This window comes from Takifugu flavidus, chromosome 11 (genome assembly GCF_003711565.1).
Source record: "Takifugu flavidus isolate HTHZ2018 chromosome 11, ASM371156v2, whole genome shotgun sequence".
Taxonomy (NCBI): Eukaryota; Metazoa; Chordata; class Actinopteri; order Tetraodontiformes; family Tetraodontidae; genus Takifugu; species Takifugu flavidus.
This window is the reverse complement of record NC_079530.1, coordinates 373,966-385,775: the sequence shown is the minus strand read 5'-3', so window position 1 is coordinate 385,775 and position 11,810 is coordinate 373,966. Positions and strand designations below refer to the sequence as shown.

The window sequence follows — 11,810 nt, the reverse complement described above, 5'->3', positions numbered from 1 at the left end:
GATGTTCCAGGCAGGTTCCATCATCGGACACAGACGGAGACAGGTCACGTGACAACAGTCAGCCTTTAGTTCTTTATTACAGGAGGATCTGGTTTATATACAGACACGTATCTGCAAAATACTAAAAAGTCTATGAACCAAAGTACTAAAAAGTCTACATCCACGCACACGCGTGTATTAAGTGTTCATACACACGTGTGCGCGTACGTGCACACTGTATATTCATCTAATAACTGTGAGTTTCTAAAACACCAAAGTAGAGTCACTGAGGCACGGCTTCACCTCCTTTACACCGAGGTTTCCCTGAGCAGGTGTGATGAACTGTTGCAGAGGAAAAGCATGGAACATGTTAATAACCGGACACAACAACACTCCGGTTTATTGTCTGACGGCATCAGTGTCTCTGGTTGCATCTGTCTGAGGAGCATTGTGAAACCAGGAGCAGTGTAAATGAGGGGGGGGGACAGTGAGTGGATGCTGCATTCATCAACACACAATAGTCAGAAGAGAAGAAGGAAGAACAGAAGCCCGTGTTCCTCAGTGCTGGTGTGGAGACGCCTGTTTGGAGGAGCAGGAAGCAGGCTGGACTCTTCCAGCTGGCTTTAATGCCACTTCTCTTCTGAGAACCTCCCAGCAGCTTTCTCTCCACCATCTTTTTACGCTGAAGCTTTTTGATCATTTCAGGTCAGATGTTCTTGGACTGAGGTTAAACATGTTTGTTCTTGTGCTCGTAGCGAACCGACGATCCTCTAAAGTCAGGCATCCTAAAGGTGGATGTTTTCTGAGGCCTGGAGGCTTTAAAGTGGCGCTTTTACCCACTTGTCCTCGTTCTGTTGGAAACTTGATCCAAAAACCTTTTCTGGAGCTTCATGTTCTGCTTTTTTGAAGGAACGAAATGGTTCATCATCAGCGCTGCCGGGGGCTGAGCAGGCTTCATAAATCTGAAGCTCTGAGATCCTTTAAAGATCTCCTGGAATCAGCAGATGGGGCTTTGATCCAAAACTGTAAGAATCAGTCAAGCTATCAAATCTTGACTCAGTCCAAGCGTGAACCAGTCCATCCAGAGCTGATTATGGCCTTGGTGCCTCGCCTCATCTCTCATACAAAGCTACACTGACGGTGGTCTGTGTAGTGAGAGACTGGGAGTACAGCTCTCATTCCCCTAGCCCTAACCCCCACCCCCCCCAACATGTTTTTAAAGGTCTGCTGAAGTCACCGTTATCAAGATTTCACAGAATCTGCATTCACCAGGGAGACTTCATGGAGGCCACCAGGACATTTTTCTGGGCCCTCTCCACTAGAGGACACTCATGCTCCTTCTGGAGAAAGGCCCTTAAGGAGCTCCTTGAGACCGGGACTATCTGTTTCTCTCTCCTCCATGATTCCCCTGGTGACCACATACTTCCGTCCAGCGACATTATTAAAGGGTCTAAAAGCCTTGAGCATCCACTCCAGCTTCTCTGACTGTCGAATCGTTGCGGCCTACAGAAAAATATCAAATGTTCCAAGACCTGTTGGTCAAGCCTCTCTGTGCTGCAAGGCCCAGAAGCTGCAGGGATTTCTACAGACAGAGTGGATACGGAGCCAGGTCAATAAGGTTTTTGAGGGAGAAACTACGGGGTGGCCCACATTAGTAATGGTGTGTATTTGATCACCTGCGGTGCATCTGGCCTCCAGTATGTGTGAGAAACTAAAATACTCTACTGCTGCATGTCACTCAGCACCAGTGCAATATTGGAGGACAAAAGGAGACCCACACTCCTCTAGTCAACTCCTTTCTGAGACATAGGCGGCCATCACTGTAGGTGGTCAGGCACGTGGCGGTGCACGACGGCCGGACCTTCTGTCACCCCGGTGCCCCCCGTGTTGCGGAGGTTACATCCTCGGCCCTGCAGCTGAGTGCACAGCACCCCTCGGCCTCCACGCTGGTCCTGGAGGCCGGCATCAACGACCTCAAATTCCAGCAGTCGGAGGTTCTGAAGCAGGACTTCATCTCCCTGGTGGACCGTCTGCTGGACACGGGGAAGCGGCTCATTATCTCGGGCCCGCTTCCCCACCTCGCTACGGTGACGTCATCACCAGCCGCCCCTGTGGCTGAAGGGGTGCTGCTTGGGCAACAGTAGCCCCTTCGTTGACAAGTCTGCTGCCTTTTTAAATAGACCCCATCTTTTTAAACGGGACGGCCTCCACCCAAACCATGAGGGGTCCCGGCTTCTATCTGTGAACACTGACCTGACTGTCCGTTCCTGCACTACATCCACCTCCTGACTATTGGTTAAAGCACATGCACGCCACCACTCTGCCCCCACTCACACTCACACATCTACGCTCACCCCCCCACGCTGCACCATACATGCCCCTCCACCACTACTCCCATGTCTGCCATCAACATCTCAGCTCATTCACTCCATTGACACCATCATTTCATATGGACAGAATCCCAGGACTGTTCCCAGATGCAACAGTGCTTTTATTGTTCCCATAAAAAGACAGGATGAGCGCACGTTCAGCACGGACATAAAGATGCTGTGCTGAACGTGCGCTCTCTTTTAAACACATCTTTTAGTAAAACGACTTAATTTTAGACAGAAACCTCGATGGTATTCTCCTCACTGAGACGTGGCTCTGATGCAGCTGCTGTTCTCACAGAGGCTTGAGGGGGGGGGGGGGGGAGGAAAGGAGGTGGAACCACTTCAATAACAAGGACCCAAATGTCTTTACGCGAGGTCTCTTTTAATACGTTTCCATCATTTGAGCATCATGCCTTTGTTTTTAGCAGCCCTCCTATTTCAGGCATAGGAGTTTTTATCAATCATTTATGCTGAATACAACAGGATTTTAATAACTGGTGATTTTAATCTACACATCAACAACGCCTCGGACCCAGTGTCCAGAGAATGTTTAAACCTCCTTCACAGTTTGGATTTTAAACAACATGTCACGCAGCCGACCCACAGCAGGGGCGCCCTGGACCTGGTCATGACCTACGGCCTGTCCGTGGGTGGGTCCCCTGGACCTGGTCATACCTACGGCCTGTCCGTGGGTGGGTCCCCTGGACCTGGTCATAACCTACGGCCTGTGTGTTACAGAAGTAGCCTGTGGTGTACAGTACAGTATAGTACTGACCTCACCTGCCTGAAGCCCAGCTCCTCTTCTCCTCCTCCCTCACCTACCTGAAGCCCAGCTCCTCTTCTTCTCCTCCCTCTCCTACCTGAAGCCCAGCTCCTCTTCTTCTCCTCCCTCTCCTACATGAAGCCCAGCTTCCCCCTGGTCAATGGCACCACCCGTCTCACCTATCTGTCCCCCCCCCGTACACACGCTCCCCTGTCTCCCCCCCTGTTCACCCTCACCTGTTCACCCCACCTTTTCTCCCCCACCTGTTCACCCTCACCTGTGCTCCCCCCACCGAGGCCGTCGCCCTGAACCTCCCACCACACTGATACCGGCCTCCACCAGCCGGTTCACCTGCTCCACCTGCTCCACGAACACCCGGCCCCGTTCATCACGGACCCATGTCCGATCGCCCCCCCACAGCCAGGGCCACCTCCTCCACGGTGGACAGAGACCTGGCCCCCATCTTAACGCCATGTCTCCACGTTAACTGGGAGAGATCAACGCTCCCACCACCAACCACCAGGTGGAGTGGAGCAGGGGCAGGGAGAGTGGAGCAGGGGCAGGTGGAGGGAGCAGGGGCAGGTGGAGTGGAGCAGGTGGAGTGGAGCAGGGGCAGGGAGAGTGGAGCAGGGGCAGGTGGAGTGGTGCAGGGGCAGGGAGAGTGGAGCAGGGCAGGTGGAGTGGAGCAGGGGCAGGGAGAGTGGTGCAGGGGCAGGGAGAGTGGTGCAGGGGCAGGGAGAGTGGTGCAGGGGCAGGGAGAGTGGTGCAGGGGCAGGTGGAGTGGAGCAGGGGCAGGGAGAGTGGAGCAGGGGCAGAGAGAGTGGAGCAGGGGCAGGGAGAGTGGAGCAGGGCAGGTGGAGTGGAGCAGGGCAGGTGGAGTGGAGCAGGGGCAGGTGGAGTGGTGCAGGGGCAGGGAGAGTGGTGCAGGGGCAGGTGGAGTGGAGCAGGGGCAGGGAGAGTGGAGCAGGGGCAGGTGGAGTGGAGCAGGGGCAGGGAGAGTGGAGCAGGGGCAGGTGGAGTGGAGCAGGGGCAGGGGGAGAGTGGTGCAGGGGCAGGTGGAGTGGTGCAGGGGCAGGGAGAGTGGTGCAGGGGCAGGGAGAGTGGTGCAGGGCGGGCAGGGAGAGTGGTGCAGGGGCAGGGAGAGTGTGGCGCAGGGGCAGGGAGAGTGGAGCAGGGGCAGTGGAGTGGAGCAGGGGCAGGTGGAGTGGAGCGGGGCAGGGGCAGGTGGAGTGGAGCAGGGGCAGGTGGAGTGGAGCAGGGGGAGGTGGAGTGGAGCAGGGGGAGTGGAGCAGGCGGGGCAGGGAGAGTGGAGCAGGGGCAGGGAGAGTGGAGAGGGGCAAGGGGAGAGTGGCGCAGGGGCAGGAGAGTGGAGCAGGGGCAGGTGGAGTGGAGCAGGGGCAGGTGGAGTGGAGCGGGGGCAGGTGGAGTGGAGCGGGGCAGGGGCAGGTGGAGTGGAGCAGGGGCAGGTAGCGTGGAGCAGGGGCAGGGGCAGGTGGAGTGGAGCAGGGGAGTGGAGCAGGGGCAGGGAGAGTGGAGCAGGGCAGGTGGAGTGGAGCAGGGCAGGTGGAGTGGAGCAGGGGCAGGGAGAGTGGCGCAGGGGCAGGGAGAGTGGAGCAGGGGCAGGGGCAGGTGGAGTGGAGCAGGGGCAGGTGGAGTGGAGCAGGGGCAGGGGCAGGTGGAGTGGAGCAGGGGCAGGTGGAGTGGAGCAGGGGCAGGGGCAGGTGGAGTGGAGCAGGGGCAGGTGGAGTGGAGCAGGGCAGGTAGCGTGGAGCAGGGGCAGGGAGAGTGGAGCAGGGGCATGGAGAGTGGAGCAGGGCAGGTGAAGTGGAGCAGGGGCAGGTGGAGTGGAGCAGGGGCAGGTGGAGTGGAGCAGGGGCAGGTGGAGTGGCGCAGGGGCAGGTGGAGTGGAGCAGGGGCAGGTGGAGTGGAGCAGGGCAGGTGGAGTGAGCAGGGGCAGGGAGAGTGGAGTGGAGCAGGGGCAGGTGGAGTGGAGCACGGGCAGGAGAGTGGAGCAGGGGCAGGGAGAGTGGGGAGCAGGGGCAGGGAGAGTGGAGCAGGGGCAGGGGAGAGGAGCAGGCAGGGGGTGGGAGTGGAGCAGGGGCAGGTGGAGTGGAGCAGGGGCAGGGGAGGAGCAGGGCAGGGGGGGAGGTGGAGCAGGGGCAGGGAGAGTGGAGCAGGGGCAGGGAGAGTGGAGCAGGGGCAGGTGGAGTGGAGCAGGGGCAGGTGGAGTGGAGAGGGGCAGGGTGCAGGTGGAGTGGAGCAGGGGCAGGGAGAGTGGAGCAGGGGCAGGGAGAGTGGAGCAGGGGCAGTGGAGTGGAGCACGGGCAGGGAGAGTGGAGCACGGGCAGGGAAGGGAGAGTGGAGCAGGGGCAGGGAGGAGAGTGGAGCAGGGGCAGGTGAAGTGGAGCAGGGGCAGGGGAGTGGAGCAGGGGCAGGGAGAGTGGAGCAGGGGCAGGTGAAGTGGAGCAGGGGCAGGGAGAGTGGAGCAGGGGCAGGTGGAGTGGAGAAGGGAGGGTGGAGGGGAGCAGGGGAGGGTGGAGGGGAGCAGGGGAGGGTGGAGTGGAGCAGGGGCAGGGAGAGTGGAGCAGGGGCAGGTGGAGTGGAGCAGGGGCAGGTGGAGTGGAGCAGGGGCAGGTGGAGTGGAGCAGGGGCAGGTAGTAGAGGGAGCAGGGGCAGGTAGAGTGGAGCAGGGGCAGGGAGAGCGGAGCAGGGGCAGGGAGAGTGGAGCAGGGGCAGGTGGAGTGGCGCAGGGGCAGGGAGAGTGGAGCAGGGGCAGGTGGAGTGGAGCAGGGCAGGTGGAGTGGAGCAGGGGCAGGTGGAATGGAGCAGGGGCAGTGTAGCGTGGAGCAGGGGCAGGTAGCGTGGAGCAGGGGCAGGGGCAGGTGGAGTGGAGCAGGGGGAGTGGAGTGGAGCAGGGGGAGTGGAGCAGGGGCAGGGAGAGTGGAGCAGGGGCAGGGAGAGTGGCGCAGGGGCAGGGAGAGTGGAGCAGGGGCAGGTGGAGTGGAGCAGGGCAGGTGGAGTGGAGCGGGGCAGGGGCAGGTGGAGTGGAGCAGGGGCAGGTGGAGTGGAGCAGGGCAGGTAGCGTGGAGCAGGGGCAGGGGCAGGTGGAGTGGAGCAGGGGCAGGGAGAGTGGAGAGGGGCAGGGCGAGTGGAGCGGGGCAGGGAGAGTGGAGCAGGGGCAGGTAGAGCGGAGCAGGGGCAGGTAGAGCGGAGCAGGGGCAGGTAGAGCGGAGCAAGGGAGGGAGAGTGGAGCAGGGCAGGTGGAGTGGCGCAGGGGCAGGGAGAGTGGAGCAGGGGCAGGTGGAGTGGAGCAGGGCAGGTGGAGTGGGCAGGGGCAAGTGGAGTGGAGCAGGGGGGGGTGGGAGCAGGGGCAGGGAGAGTGGAGCAGGGCAGGTGGAGTGGAGCAGGGGCAGGTGGAGTGGAGCAGGGGCAGGGAGAGTGGCGCAGGGGCAGGGGAGTGGAGCAGGGGCAGGGCAGGTGGAGTGGAGCAGGGCAGGTGGAGTGGAGCAGGGGCAGGGGCAGGTGGAGTGGAGCAGGGGCAGGGGCAGGTGGAGTGGAGCAGGGGCAGGGGCAGGTGGAGTGGAGCAGGGGCAGGGAGAGTGGAGCAGGGGCAGTAGCGTGGAGCAGGGGCAGGGAGAGTGGAGCAGGGGCATGGAGAGTGGAGCAGGGGCAGGTGAAGTGGAGCAGGGGCAGGTGGAGTGGAGCAGGGGCAGGTGGAGAGTGGCGCAGGGGCAGGTGGAGTGGAGCAGGGGCAGGGAGAGAGTGGAGCAGGGGCAGGGAGAGTGGAGCAGGGGCAGGTGGAGTGGAGCAGGGGCGGCGGAGAGTGGAGCAGGGGCAGGGAGAGTGGAGCAGGGGCAGGGAGAGTGGAGCAGGGGGGAGTGAAGTGGAGCAGGGGCAGGTGGAGTGGAGCAGGGGCAGGGAGAGTGGAGCAGGGGCAGGGAGAGTGGAGCAGGGGCAGGTGAAGTGGAGCACGGGCAGGGAGAGTGGAGCAGGGGCAGGGGAGTGGAGCAGGGGCAGGTGAAGTGGAGCACGGGCAGGGAGAGTGGAGCAGGGGCAGGGAGAGTGGAGCAGGGGCAGGGAGAGTGGAGCAGGGGCAGGGAGAGTGGAGCAGGGGCAGGTGGAGTGGAGCAGGGGCAGGGAGAGTGGAGCAGGGGCAGGGAGAGTGGAGCAGGGGCAGGTGGAGTGGAGCAGGGGCAGGTGGAGTGGGCAGGGCAGGTGGAGTGGAGCAGGGGCAGGGAGAGTGGAGCAGGGGCAGGGAGAGTGGAGCAGGGGCAGGTGGAGTGGAGCACGGGCAGGGAGAGTGGAGCAGGGGCAGGGAGAGTGGGGTGGAGCACGGGCAGGGAGAGTGGAGCAGGGGCAGGGAGAGTGGAGCAGGGGCAGGTGAAGTGGAGCAGGGGCAGGTGAATGGAGCAGGGGCAGGTGGAGTGGAGCAGGGAGAGTGGAGAGGAGCAGGGAGCAGTGAAGTGGAGCAGGGGCAGGGAGAGTGGAGCAGGGGCAGGTGGAGTGGAGCAGGGCAGGTGGAGTGGAGCAGGGGAGGGTGGAGGGGAGCAGGGGAGGGTGGAGTGGAGCAGGGGCAGGGAGAGTGGGCAGGGCAGGTGGAGTGGAGTGGAGCAGGGCAGGTGGAGTGGAGCAGGGGCAGGTAGAGTGGAGCAGGGGCAGGTAGAGTGGAGCAGGGGCAGGTAGAGCGGAGCAGGGGCAGGGAGAGTGGAGCAGGGGCAGGTGGAGTGGCGCAGGGGCAGGGAGAGTGGAGCAGGGGCAGGTGGAGTGGAGCAGGGCAGGTGGAGTGGAGCAGGGCAGGTGGAAGGAGCAGGGGGAGTGGAGCAGAGGGGCAGGGAGAGTGGAGCAGGGGCAGGTGGAGTGGAGCGGGGCAGTGGAGTGGAGCAGGGGGAGTGGAGCAGGGGCAGGGAGAGTGGAGCAGGGGCAGGGAGAGTGCCGCAGGGGCAGGGAGAGTGGAGCAGGGGCAGGGCAGGTGGAGTGGAGCAGGGGCAGGTGGAGTGGAGCAGGGGCAGGTGGAGTGGAGAGGGGCAGGGGCAGGGCAGGTGGAGTGGAGCAGGGGCAGGTGGAGTGGAGCAGGGGCAGGGGCAGGTGGAGTGGAGCAGGGGCAGGTGGAGTGGAGCAGGGGCAGGTAGCGTGGAGCAGGGGCAGGGGCAGGGAGAGTGGAGCAGGGGCAGGGAGAGTGGAGCAGGGGCGGGTGGAGTGGAGCAGGGGCAGGTGGAGTGGAGCAGGGGCAGGTAGCGTGGAGCAGGGGCAGGGGCAGGGAGAGTGGAGCAGGGGCAGGGAGAGTGGAGCAGGGGCAGGGAGAGTGGAGCAGGGGCGGGTGGAGTGGAGCAGGGGCAGGTGGAGTGGAGCAGGGGCAGGGGCAGGTGGAGTGGAGCAGGGGCAGGTGGAGTGGAGCAGGGGCAGGTAGCGTGGAGCAGGGGCAGGGGGGCAGGGAGAGTGGAGCAGGGGCAGGGAGAGTGGAGCAGGGGCAGGTGGAGTGGAGCAGGGGCAGGGGCAGGTGGAGTGGAGCAGGGGCAGGGGCAGGTGGAGTGGAGCAGGGGCAGGTAGCGTGGAGCAGGGGCACGGGCAGGGAGAGTGGAGCACGGGCAGGGAGAGTGGAGCAGGGGCAGGGAGAGTGGAGCAGGGGCAGGTGAAGTGGAGCAGGGGCAGGTGGTGGAGTGGAGCAGGGGCAGGGAGAGTGGAGCAGGGGCAGGTGAATTGGAGCAGGGGCAGGGAGAGTGGAGCAGGGGCAGGGAGAGTGGAGCAGGGGCAGGTGAAGTGGAGCAGGGGCAGGTGGAGTGGAGCAGGGGCAGGGAGAGTGGAGCAGGAGCAGGGAGAGTGGAGCAGGGGCAGGTGAAGTGGAGCAGGGGCAGGGAGAGTGGAGCAGGGCAGGTGGAGTGGAGAGGGGCAGGCAGGGGAGTGGAGCAGGGGCAGGTGGAGGGGAGCAGGGGAGGGTGGAGTGGAGCAGGGGCAGGTGGAGGGGAGCAGGGGAGGGTGGAGTGGAGCAGGGGCAGGTAGCGTGGAGCAGGGGCAGGGAGTGTGACGGGTGCAGTTAGGACCCAAATGCAGCACTCTGGACAGCTGGACCGTAGTAATGCCTTTTATTAACACACGGGCAAACAGGAACTCAGGCAGACCAGGAAACACAGGAAATAGTCCGTTCTTCAGGCTCTGGGCCCACACAAAGTCTATGGGTTGCAGCCTCGGGGAGTGGGGCGAGCAGCAGCGAAGTCGGGGCGGGCAGAAGTCTAAACCAGATGAGCAGACAGGAACCAGAGACGCTGAGGCTGAAGTCGTAGTCAGGGGCAGAAAGCAGGTAGGTTGTCCGGGGAACAAGGGGGCAGGCAGAACGAAGACAGGCAGGGTCGGTAACGCTGGAAAGTCTCACATGAAAGCAGAAGAACAATCTGGCACTGAGTGAGTGTGAGGCTGGGAGATATATACACTGGTAGGTGAGCTGATTGATGAGTGAGGGCAGGTGTGTGATCAGTGACTGAGAGCAGGTGTGTGATCAGTGACTGAGAGCAGGTGTGTGATCAGTGACTGAGGGCAGGTGTGTGATCAGTGACTGAGAGCAGGTGTGTGATCAGAGGGTGTGGTGTGAGCAGGGCAGTGGAAAGGTACCGGGACAGGAGGGAACTGGGGGAATGGGGCTGTGACAATTAAACTATACCAACAAGTTAATATCAAGAAAACCAGCTTAACCAGCTCAAAGGGTTGAAAGACTCTCAAAGGAGAACGCTCTCAGCTCAGGGGGGGAGAGGTGGGGGGAGAATAGCAGGTTTCCTTCCCTTCCCTTCCCTTCATTTTCCTTTCCTTTCCTTTCCTTTCCTTTCCTTTCCTTTCCTTTCCTTTCCTTTCCTTCAATAGTCTCTTCAGTTCCGGTTTGTGTTCCGTTCTTCCACGCGGGTGTCAGTCAGAACAGAGAGGTGGATGCGTTGATCTCACCTGTCCAGGGGAGAAGGGTGCTGACCCACACTCCCCCCAGAAGGGTGCTGACCCACACCCCCCCGGAAGGGTGCTGACCAAACTCCCCCCGGAAGGGTGCTGACCCAAACTCCCCCCAGAAGGGTGCTGACCCAAACTCCCCTCAGAAGGGTGCTGACCCACACTCCCCAGAAGGGTGCTGACCCAAACTCCCCCCGGAAGGGTGCTGACCCACACTCCCCCCGGAAGGGTGCTGACCCACACTCCCCCCGGAAGGGTGCTGATCCAACTCCCCCAGAAGGGTGCTGACCCAAACTCCCCCCGGAAGGGTGCTGACCCACACTCCCCCCGGAAGGGTGCTGACCCACACTCCCCCCGGAAGGGTGCTGACCCAAACTCCCCCCAGAAGGGTGCTGACCCAAACTTGACAGTCCACCTGCTGCTCAGGAGGTTCGGTCGGTTGATGCTCCTGCTGGGCGTCAGTGGGTTTGAAGCGGCGCTCCTGACGCCTGGTCACGTGGTTCGGCATCAGCTGCCCTGTTTTCCTGACACCAATATTTACAATATTTACTACATTTTACTGGGAAACGTTGAGATGTTTTCATCCCGCGTACATGCGTGAATCTCCCCGATGCGGGATCAATAAAGTTTTATCTTATCTTATCTTATCTCACGTGCGCGCTTGATGAAGAAACCGTATTGAACACGCACATTAACAAACGCAAACACAGACTTGAACGTGAACGTAAGAGCCAGAGGGCGGGTCTCGACCAGGCCTGACGCTGCAAATCAGATATTTTATCTCAACTTTATCTTCTATCCGATATGTTGGACCGATCAGTCACACACGATCTTGACCAGCAGGCGGCGCTGCTGCCTCAGACACGCCGGGCGGATCTTCCGAGGAATCCCGCTGGAAAAGTCGAATAATAATGTCATGAAGCGTGATAGAGACGTGATGCTCCTGTGTGCTCCTGCTGCTGCCACAGGTGGAATTTAATGTTCTCAGGTTCAGGTGTGTTCACCAACACGCGCCGTGCGTCGTGCGTGTGACACGTGTTTCCCGAGGAGGGTTTTATGTGTTTTGTGTGACGATCAGACGTCAGCAGCGGCTCCCCTCAGGAGGACAGGCTCTGCTGGGGTTACACCTCCTCCTCCTGCTCCTGCTCCTCCTCCTCCTCCGCCGCCGCCGCCGTCACAGCCCCGCACTTTCTGGACAACTTAGCAGCTGCAGGAGGAGGACCCTCTCCCCGCATCTCCCCGCAGGTCCACTGTTTAGTGTCAAAGACTTCTTAGATTGTGTTCATTGCTGGCACATAAAGAAAAATGCTTTGATTTTACGCCCGTGCGTCGTGCGTGTGACACGTCCTGCACACCTCCTCACACCTCCTGCACAGCTCCTGCACACCTCCTGCACACCCCTCACACCTCCTGCACACCTCCTCAAACTTCACACCTCCTCACACCTCCTGCAAACCTCCTGTACACCTCCTGCACATCTCCTCACACCTCCTCACACCTCCTGCACACCTCCTCACACCTCCTGCACATCTCCATACACCTCCTCACACCTCCTGCACAGCTCCTGCACATCTCCATGCACCTCCTCACACCTCCTGCACATCTCCATACACCTCCGCACAGCTCTGCACATCTCCATACACCTCCTCACACCTCCTGCACAGCTCCTGCACATCTCAATACACCTCCTCACACCTCCTCACACCTCTTGCAAACCTCCATACACCTCCTCACACCTCCTGCACACCTCCTCACACCTCCTGCACACC

At 61.3% G+C, this 11,810-nt stretch overlaps 1 protein-coding gene across 1 annotated transcript in view; it reads right to left on the bottom strand.

The window, feature by feature from the left end:
* LOC130533399 (NACHT, LRR and PYD domains-containing protein 12-like) overlaps positions 1-11,810 on the bottom strand; it is a 63,357-nt gene that overhangs the window by 26,209 nt on the left and 25,338 nt on the right. The window lies entirely within an intron of this gene.